The following is a 10,475-nucleotide window of genomic DNA, read 5'->3' on the forward strand; positions in this document are numbered from 1 at the left end:
GAGCCCAGCCAACAACCAACAACCATAGAAAAGCAACTAAATTAAGTCTCTTCTGCTGCTGCCATGGATTGTTCCAGCTATGTTACTAAAGTTCAGGTTCTTTTTTTGGCTATAATTTTACATTAACTTTTTTTTAAAAAAAGGATTAATAAAATTTTCCCACTTTTTTTTTGTTGTGAGTGAAAGTTGAGCGTGAGTCTGTTAGAAACAGAGGCAGATAGAGTTCAGTCCCTTGTAGTCGGCTGTTTCTCCTCTGAGGCAGAGAGCAAGGCCCACTAGAGTATGGGTCACACTGTGGAAGCCAAAATCATCAGTTTTTTTTTTTTTTTTTTTTTTTTAATTTTACTTCATTTTTTTCCTTTTTCTCCCCATAGCCCCCCAGTACATAGTTGTATATTCTTCGTTGTGGGTCCTTCTAGTTGTGGCATGTGGGACGCTGCCTCAGCATGGTCTGATGAGCAGTGCCATGTCCGCGCCCAGGATTCGAACCAACGAAACACTGGGCCTCCTGCAGCGGAGCGCGCGAACTTAACCACTCGGCCACGGGGCCAGCCCCCGAAATCATCAGTTTTTGAAAAGTACTTTCTATTACTATTTAATGCATCAGTAGAGTTTGTTCTCACGTATATTTTCTAAATTTGGCTACCACCATCTCTCCCTTCCAACATTCTCTTCTTACAAAAAAACTTGGACGCTCCACCCATTGAGAGGTGGAGTCTCTGTTCCCTGTTGGAATTTAGGTCGGCTTGTGACCACAGCAGAAGTGATACTATGACTCCCCAAGTTAGGTCATAAAAGGTGATCCATTTTCCACCTGGCTCTCTTGGGATGTTTACTCTTGCAACCTAACAGCTGTGAGGAAGTCCAAGCTATAGAGAAGCCCACATAAGGAAGAACAACTTCCCAACCATGGAGGGAGCCATCTTGAAAGTGGATCGGCCAGCTCCAAGTAAGCTGACACTGAGTGGAACAAAGACAAGCTGTAGATTCATGAGCAAGATAAATGATTGTTGTTGTTTTAATCCTTGAGATTCTGGAGTGGTTTTTCATGCAGCAATAGATAACTGATACACCATTCATCTTTCCAATTAGCCCAGCTCCGCTCACTCCACACTGCACTTCTCCCCATTCCCTGATCACACCTTACAATTCCCTCTCCCTAGACCTTTTCTGACACCATTTATTCCATTGGAATCTCCTCTTCCCATTGAAATCTTACCTATCCTTGAAGGTTTCACTCAATTGCCCTTCCTCCCCTCATTGAAGCTCCCCTCATTGCCCCAATCGACTGTGATATCATCCTCCTCTTGAATCTTGAAGAACTTTGTTTCTACCACTTGTGTAATGCTTATTGCCAGGATTGCTAGTCAGCATATTTATCAACTGGCAAGGCCAAGTGTGGACCAGTCAGAAGGGAGGCCTGCCGATTTATTAATCCTGTGATTGTCCTCCACCTTGCAGCAAAGTTGCTTCCACATCGTCTTAGCCTGTATACCTTGAGGGTAGGGCACTACCCATACTTTTGTAAGTGTTCCCATCCCCCATGCAAAACAGAGGCTTGCATGTAATGTACTATATACATTATTTTATGAATAATTTCTTGAGACTTAAAAAGTTAACCTCTGATTAGTAAAAGAGAGGGTCCAGAGAGAATACCCAGGGAAAAAGAGAGCTTAAAACTTAAAACTGCAAATAACTGAGAAACAAAATAAATTTTCTCAAACCAGGATCATGAGGCCACAAGATTTTTGATCTGAGAGCTTAGAGATCATCTAATTGCTTCTCACACTTTCATGTGCCAAAAAATCATGTGGGGAAAACTGGGGTTGAGGGGAGAATGCAGATTCTGGATTCCACCCCTAGACATTCTGAGTAAGTAGATCTGGGTGGGGTTGATGAAATCTCCTTCTTAAGGAGCTCTCCAGGTGACCCTGATGCAGGTGGTCTGTGGACCACACTTTCAGAGGCACTGGTTTAGTCAGACCCCCTCCACCAAGTGTCTAGGTTATTCCCTTTGAACTGGCCATGGAGTGGAAGAGGAAGCATGGCCAGAAGGGAAAAGAAGGTGGGAAAACCATAACTTCAGGGCTGTCTTTGAAGGAGAAATCACTGCCTTTACTCTTTGGGTGGTGGCACAATGAAACAAAAGTGAGACACTTTTGTGGTGGTGGCAAAGTGAAACACTTCACCGTGATCAGCAGGGAGACCAGTAGCCTGGGTGGGGAGTCTTCTGTCTGGGGGTGTCCTCAGGAGTGGTAATCTGTTTCCTCGTAGTCAAGTAAGATGTTAATTGTATGAATCACTGATGCGGTTCAGCCTCCACCCTTGGACCCTCCAGCCAGTCCAGTGTCTAATATCTTTTCTCGCAACCCCAGAGCTAACGTTAGAACCCCAGATTCTAAGATTATGTACTTTAACCCCTTATATTTTTTTCAGAATAAAATCTACACCGTTCTGAATCCTTCAAATATTTAGAAATGAGTCCATGGAGTCTTTCCAGCTTTGTTCTTTCAGCTTCACTCTCCTTATCTTCTAGAATCTTTCACAAAAGGAATTAACCTGCCCTAGAATCTGTGTCTCGGGATGAGATCCAGAGCCATGATCTATTCCTGCGATCTCACCCTATAATCTCTATGAGGTGGCTCTCCAGCCTTTCAAATCTCAATATTTCCCTAGCGTAAAAGCTGAAGGACATCTTTAACTAAAACAGCTTTTCTTCACCAGCGTCTTCCTCATCTTAGAAGGCAGGAAAAGAGAGCAGGGAAGCAATAAGCAGCTACCACTGAGTCACCATGAATTATTGTCAACTGATCCTGAGACCTGAATTACTCAGGAGCTGAGAATAGCCATTTTTGTGAAATTGTAGGCCTTTCTGAAATGCTCTTCGTTTTCCCCAATCTTTGAGTATTTTTAGTTTTTTATAAATATCTGCCCAGAACATAGTTTAGAAAACTGACATCTACTAAGCGATCGAGACCCTGTGGAATTTGAAGACTGGAATAGCGTGCAGTATCATCCAAACGTAACCATGAGGATGAGCAAATCCCTATCGTTGCCTCAGACTTTCCTTATAGCAAAACCCCAGACTTCCTGTCATTGCTCTTTAATATCTGTGCTTTGTTGATTTCATTACAACAGGAGCATTCATATCAACATTGTACAAAGCCTTCTTTAATCACGTGAGCTCATTTCATGCTACGTGACGCTGTGAGATAGGTATTATTTTAAGATCAAGAAACCAAGGCTCTGAGAGGTTCAATGATTCATCTAAGGTCACAGAGTTGATAAGTGACAATCGGGGACTTGACCCAGGACCTCGATGCCAATTCCGGGCACATTCCACCATGTCATGTGGTACTTGCTCTGTGTGTGAGCCAAGCCAGGCCCACATTGCTTGTTCATGAGAGAACCTGGACATGGGACTGAGAACAGCCAAGAGAAGACATCTCGCAGACCTCCAAGTTCAGGGAGCATCACTGAGCCAGGGCACCGGCTGCTGTGCTCTGCTCTGAAATCCATCTCTGTCTTTGCTGAGGTCACCCTTCCCACAGGCTGTTCCAGGTGGAAGAGGCCCCTTCCCAGCAGATATGGGACTCCTCTGACTGGTGTCTTTGTCTCAGGACTCCCTTTGGCCTTGCTGAACTTTGCTGAGACCTCAGGGGAGCCGAGAAAGCTTCCACCCCACCTTCCTCCCTCTCCTTCTTAGAGTCAGACCAAATGCCAAGCCAGCTCTGGGCTCTCTACCTACTTCCTTGTTCCTTCTCATCCCAATCAAGTCTGACTATGTGGCCCCAGCCAATCAGGTATTTTCTATTTTTCGCTTCCTTATTCTTTATTCTTTATCCTGTGCAAGCTTCCTGCCTTCCACCCCATTTTTCAGTTCTCTAAATGGAGACTGTCCACTTCATGAAGTGTTAAGTAAAGTTTGTATCACCTAAATTGTCTTCTTTAATCATGTTTTTACCCCAGTAAGAGGCAGAATCAGGCCTTGAACACAGATCTTTCTAACTCTCAATCTAATACTCTTTCTATTCTATCAGAGGCTCTTAACCTAGGGACTCTAGGAAACCCATAGGAAGCACACAGGAAATGTTGATCAGGTAAGGATCGGTATCTTTCATTGGATTCTCCAGGTGGTCTGTGGCCTCCCGAAGGCTCAGATGTGGGCTGTGGCCGCACGCAGGGGTTGGGCTGCTGTTTGCCTGGTGCAATCGAGAGGAAGAAAAAGACAAGAGCAGAAGTGGAGGAAGGCTGCGTGTTGCTCCACTCACCAGTTTCAACATCACTCTGAGCTGATGTACCAACTCCAGGGTGGGTAACAGTGTCCTGTCCCCAGGGGCATGGGGTGACAAATGATCTATGCCAAGTCCCATGCATTCCCCATTGTACTTATAGACCTATTCTAATCACTGAGAGAAACTTAAAATACTGGTGTGTGTTGTGGGCCTGCCCTAAGACTATTGTCATAGGTGGAGGTTGGGAGGGTCAGAGAGGCCTCAGGGATGAGGACTGGGCCTGCCATTAATTACTCTCTCTAGCACATGGTGATGCGGCTGGGTTGTGATCTGAAATGGAGAGGAAAACCAGTGGAGCTCAGACTGTAGACACAGAGTGGAAACAACTATTGATGAATTAAATACTAAATCTAATTTTACTCCGGACTTCTGGGCCACAGGCCTTCCTGAGTATAAGAGGAATGGAGATTTGAAATGGCTGTTTTTATTCATTTACAGGTATTTGTACAGTTGTCACTGCTACCACCAGGCATGGAGCTAGGGAGCTCTGTGTAATATAAGGGTGAACAAGGCAAAGTCTGTATGTGTGCATGTTACATAAACAAGTAATCACAATTGAACGTGACAAGTCCTATACCAGACACATCACAGAGAGCTGTGGGAGCACCTCCAGAGGAAAGAAAGGTAATATCTGGGGGATGAGAAGCAGTTCTGGGAGGTGACATGTCAGCTCAATTAAGTACCATGTATCAAGTGCCAGGCACGGTATTCGCCCTCGGGTAGAAGAGGTCTGGATGCAGGACGCCTGCTGTCAAAGCCAGGCCCATAGGCCCAGAGGCATGGAAATGACAACCTGTTCCAACAAAGTTCAAGTTCAGAGTAGCACAGCCCTGGGAGCCACAGTGTGTGCGTGTCCTGGAGAAAGTGACGCCTGAGTTTGGTTTTGGAGCATAAGTAAGAATTTACTGGGTTGCAGGTAGAAAGAAGCAGAGGTTCAAAGGCTTTCCACAGAAAAGTGAAAATAATGGTATTTATGGAGCATTCATTTGGGGACAAACACTGTAGTAAGTGCTTTGCAGACATTATCTCCCAGAGCAACATTTTATTTATCATATCAATGTCCTTTCTTGGATAGAAGATGACCCTCAACCCCAAAAGGGCCTGGCATATCCCAAGCATAGCTATCTACCCATCCATCTCTATCTATCTATCATCATCTACCTACCTATCCTTATCTCTCCCAGTGTTTATTCAGGAATGAGATTGCCAAGTGTCCCTTGATCCAGTTCCCACATGTGTGTGTGTGCAGGTGTGCACATGCACACGTGTAGTTGTGTGCGTGAGTGCATGCACTGCCCCACACCAACAAGCAGTCCTTGGATGGCAGCAGGGCGTCTGAGAATTCAGCTCCATTCTGACGCTATCTATCCATTGGCAGAATCCCACTCCACAGATAGAGGGCTCCGTCCCACAAGACCACAAGTGCAGGTTACCTGTGCTTCTGACCAACTGGCTATAAATCAGAGGTTCCCACGACCCCCTCCTCACATTTGGTTAATTTGCTAGAACACCTCACAGAACTCAAGAAAACCTGTCTAGTCACTAGATTACCAATTTATGACAAGTTAAAGGATGTGAATGAACAGCCAGATGAAGAGATGCACAGGGTGAGGTCCTCTACAAAGGAGCTTCTGTCCTCATGGAGCTTGGGGCCCAGCCCGTGGCACATGGAAACATTACTGTTCGCCAGTGTGGAAGCTCTCCGAAAAAGGGCCAATGAGCCCTTTTGGGGTTTTACAGAGGCTTCATTAGGTAGTCGTGACTGACTAAGTCATTGGCCATTGGTAATTGATTCAATCTCATGTCCCCCTCCCCTCCCCAGATATCAGGGGCAGGGATGCAGGGACTGAAAGAACAGGGCTGGTTCCAGGAGAACCCCTCCTTGGGTGGGGTCTAAAAGTCACCTTCATTAACATAAACAAGACACTCATTTCACCTTTATGGCCTTGAAGCGTTTTTCAGGAACTGAGGACAAGAGGCCAAATATTAATAACAGATGCTCCCATTGTTCTTATCCTTCAGGAAATTCCAAGGGTCTTGCCATCTGTGAGTCAGGAACTGTGGATGAAGACCAAATAGATCTGAGAAATATATTTTGGTCATCTGAACGACCAAATATATCTATTTCTTATCACAATATCATGCACAGATATAGGATTTTATTTTCTTAAGAAATTGTAGTTTTCTTCTAATAAACAGAAAACACACTTTCAAAAGTATTGGCTTACGTCTTCCTCTGTCAAGTCAGATGAGTGATTACTGAACAAAAAGAGAACACTATGTTTGGAAGACGGGGTGCAATTAATATTGAAATACCTTGAAAGGAGATTTCTTGGTGATATATTTCATCTTGCTGTCTTAAACTGTTTCAAGTGACACCCCGGTTTTAACTGGAAATTCATGGTTTGTTGGAGTGGTAGTGTTATGAATTGGTAGCTTTAGATCTATAAACCTGCTGAGTCAATAAAGTTCATCCGAAAATGCAGGGCTCAAATGGTGGACCTGCCAGGAATGCTTAACAGCGGAAACTCCTTAAGGAAAGCAATATGTACCATTGTTGTTCATTGAACTGGACAGTCTTACATGTTTGCAGATTGAGCAGGGAACTATTTCTTTGGCTAAAACTCAAAGAAGCATTATTTTCCCTGTGAAAACATTATTCCATCTGTGAAAACAGAAGGATTGCGGGACTGTAATCTCTGAAGGAAATGGGGAGATGGAAAAGGCATTGTGAGTATGTACTCTTCAGAATAAAGAATATTTGGTTTTCTTTAGTCATAAGAGAGGAGGGCAAGATTCTTTCCTCTTTCAACTTTAATACTTTTGAGCTTTATCAGTATGCATTTGTACCTCTTTCCCTCCAGTTCTAGAAAAATGTCTTTTCCTCTGCAAGAAACTAATGGCTTTACCTGTTTTCAAAAACATTTGCCCTCCATCTCCTCCAACTTTGGGGTCTCCATCCACCAGCAATCCCTGTTTCTATCTTATTTTCAACCTCTTCCATTTTGCTGGCTCCTGACTCAAAGCTTATGGGTTTATACATGCACATTAGCATGGTACACTTGTTACAATTAGTGAGCCAGCCTTGATACATTTCTATTACCAGTTTAAACTTTGTTCAGATTTCCTTAGTTTTTATCTAATGTCCTTTTTCTGTTCCCAACGAGGACATTATGTTACATTTTGTTGTTCTATCTCCTTAGGCTCCTCTTGCCTGTGACAGTCTGTGTCTGACTATCCTCGTTTTTGAAGACCTTGACAGTTTTAAGGAATATTGGTCATTTTATTTTGTAAAACATCCTTCTACTGGGCTGTGTCTGATGTTTTTCTCATGATAGACCCGGGGTATGATTTTGGGGAGTTTCCTGGGGGAGAGGAATACATGCCTAATGTAGACACAGCCTCTGATGCCCACCCTTTCTTTAACCATCCCCTTAGCAAGGGCTAGAATTAAAAGCACATTGGCCATCATGAATTGAGGGGGCGGTACTTCAGAGGACCATGCTCAAAAGAGAAAGCTGTAGAGGATCAGTAGTAATCACAACTTTGCAGGTGGCAATCACAAGTGGGAGCTTTTGACACAAGGCCATTGTCAATCCGCCCCTCGGCATGTACCAAAAAGGACTTTGACTCTCTTTAGCTTCTCTAGAAGATTGTTCAATCTGCTTTAGACAGATGTAGACTCAGACCTGGCTAGAATTAGCCACAAGATTTTAATCAAGCCAAAATGTAATGGGGGCAGGAACAACTGAAGAGAGATTCAAACTGCCATTAGGAAATTTTCTCCACAGCGACATCCAACTGGCTCTCGTTCGCTCAGCTAGAGAGATGTTGGAAAAAAAGAAAGGAGCAAGAGATTTAAGACTGGATTCCTATTTTCTCTGAGTCACAAAATAGAACTCCCAACTGTGGAGTCTGGAACCTTCGCTCCATGAGAAAACCGAGGCTGTGGGCTGTCAGTCTTTGTGACCCCCTCTATAGCAGGCACTAGTATTCCTAACCTACAGAGGATGAAATGGGGCGTAAGGCAGATTTGCCCAAGTCTGAAGCCTGTGTTCTTAACCCCTGTGCAATCCTGCCTCCCATCAAAGTCTCTGTCCCATGGTCACAGGCCAACCCCATAAACTGGGAAACTTTTTGAAATGATTAGGGAGAAAAGGTTTGGTGAAGTGTTAGCACTGAAAGGGACCCGAAAAATTGTTTAGTCCAGCCTCATTGCCAGAGGAGGAATCGGAACTTCTAGGGGACGAAGTTACTTCTCAATGTCACACAGATGCTTCTGCCAGAGAGAGGAGAAATGGAGAGGTAACTCCTGGTTGTGTGCCTTCCTCCATCTAGAGCTGTCGATCATCTGCATCAAGGGCTCAAGCCCAGGGAGAGGCATGCCAATTATGGGAAAAAGGTGTCTTGGGGCGAGAAGGGATAAGAGGGGACAGCCAGTGACAACTGTCACGTCTTATGGGTTGGACTGTGATTCCCTCCCCACCTCCCAAATTCATGTGTTGAAGTCTTAACCCCCAGTACCTCAGAATGTGACCTTATTTGGAAATACAGTCTTTGCAGATTACATCAAGTTAAAAGGAGGTCATTACGGTGGACCCTAATCTAATACTACTGGTGTCCTCATGAGAAGGAGAAATATGGACACAGACAATACAGAGGGAGACCTATGTGAGGAGACACAGGGAGAAGATGGCTGTCTCCAAGCCTAAGAGAGAGGCCTGGAACAGATTCTTCCTGCCCAGCCTTCAGATGGAACCAACTCTGCTCATGCTTGAACTTCTAGCCTCCAGAAGAATTGTGAGGCAATACATTTCTGTCCCTCAGTCTGTGGTACTTTGTTATGGCTGCCCTGGAAAACTAATACACCACAGAACCTGGGAAGTACCTGAGGAGGCATGGGGCTGAAGGACTGGTTGGATAAGAGGAAAAAAGAGAGGCTAAAATGATGAAATCGTGGGTGGGGAGCAAGAGACTTGGGCAGAGAAACCAAGCATTAGCTAAGTGGAAACCAACAAAAACGAAAGTGGAGTCTTATGTTTTCTTCTAAATGAGAGTCTAGTGCTAGAAAAACAGAGCTGTTAAAGAGGCCATTGGAGAGCCGGCTGCCCTCGCCATCACTGTACTACGTGCCTAGCACACTGTGGGAAGAAACGACTACTGCTGCCACGTCCAGATGTTCTGGAAAAGAGAGAAGCCCAGAGAAAGTCCTGAGGATATTATTCGCTGGAATCAACTTGAGTACGCTTGAGGCCTGGGATGAGCGCATGCTCAGGGGAAACCAAGTCCAAGGATATTCGGGTGGCTATTATGCGCATGCTCTGGAGGCAGAGTGCCTGAGTTGCAGAGTGCAGAGCGCTAGTTCTCACTAGCATTCAACCTCTCTGTGCCTCAGTTTCCTCATGTGTAAAAGGGGAATAACGACAGCACCCACCTCACAGAGCAATGATGAAGAGTCTATAAGATAATGTGTGTGAAGTGTTTCAATAAATGATAGCTGTCATTATCAGAGGCGTTTATTATAACGATAATTCTTTTCATGCCTCAAATTCAAAGCAGTACCAATATCAGCCCTCCACCAACTGCTGGGCACTGTACCTGGGACCACCGTGATTGGAGGTTGAGGACACTGGCAGGCCTTGGGTGCTAAGAGAAAAGTGCCATTTGGGATAGGAGCCTGAAAAAAAAATGGCAGCGGCCCCTGAAAGCCCCCCCAGCGGGCATGGCATGGATGCAGAAAGTCTCCAAAGCGCGCAGCCAGGGCGAAGCAGGGTAGAAGTTGGCAGGTTGAATACTTTTCTTGAGCAATGTCAAGTCTGCGTGCTGCTCTAACCGTACCTGGGACTGATCTGTCCAGGGTTGCTTCATTTCCAGGGCATGGTAGAAGTCCAGACAATAATCTTACCAGCCAGGGACCCCATGTGGGGACCGTGGTGAAATTGGGTTAAAAGGGATCGCGAAGGTCAGTGCCAAAGAAAATAGGAAAGGAAAACCCTCGGGCCACCAGGGCCCCTCCCTGCAGGAAACCTCACCGGCCTAGAAGTCAGCAGGGCACGTGGTTGAGGGTGGAAGATGCAAAGAGGCGCCCCCGCGCGCGCGGCGCCATCGCCCCCGGGGTTGGCCAGGTTCTGGGTCCAGGCGCTACAAAGTACCCTTTGCCCTTGCTCAGATTCGTTATGA

The sequence above is a fragment of the Equus quagga genome, chromosome 22 (genome assembly GCF_021613505.1).
Source record: "Equus quagga isolate Etosha38 chromosome 22, UCLA_HA_Equagga_1.0, whole genome shotgun sequence".
NCBI lineage: Eukaryota > Metazoa > Chordata > Mammalia > Perissodactyla > Equidae > Equus > Equus quagga.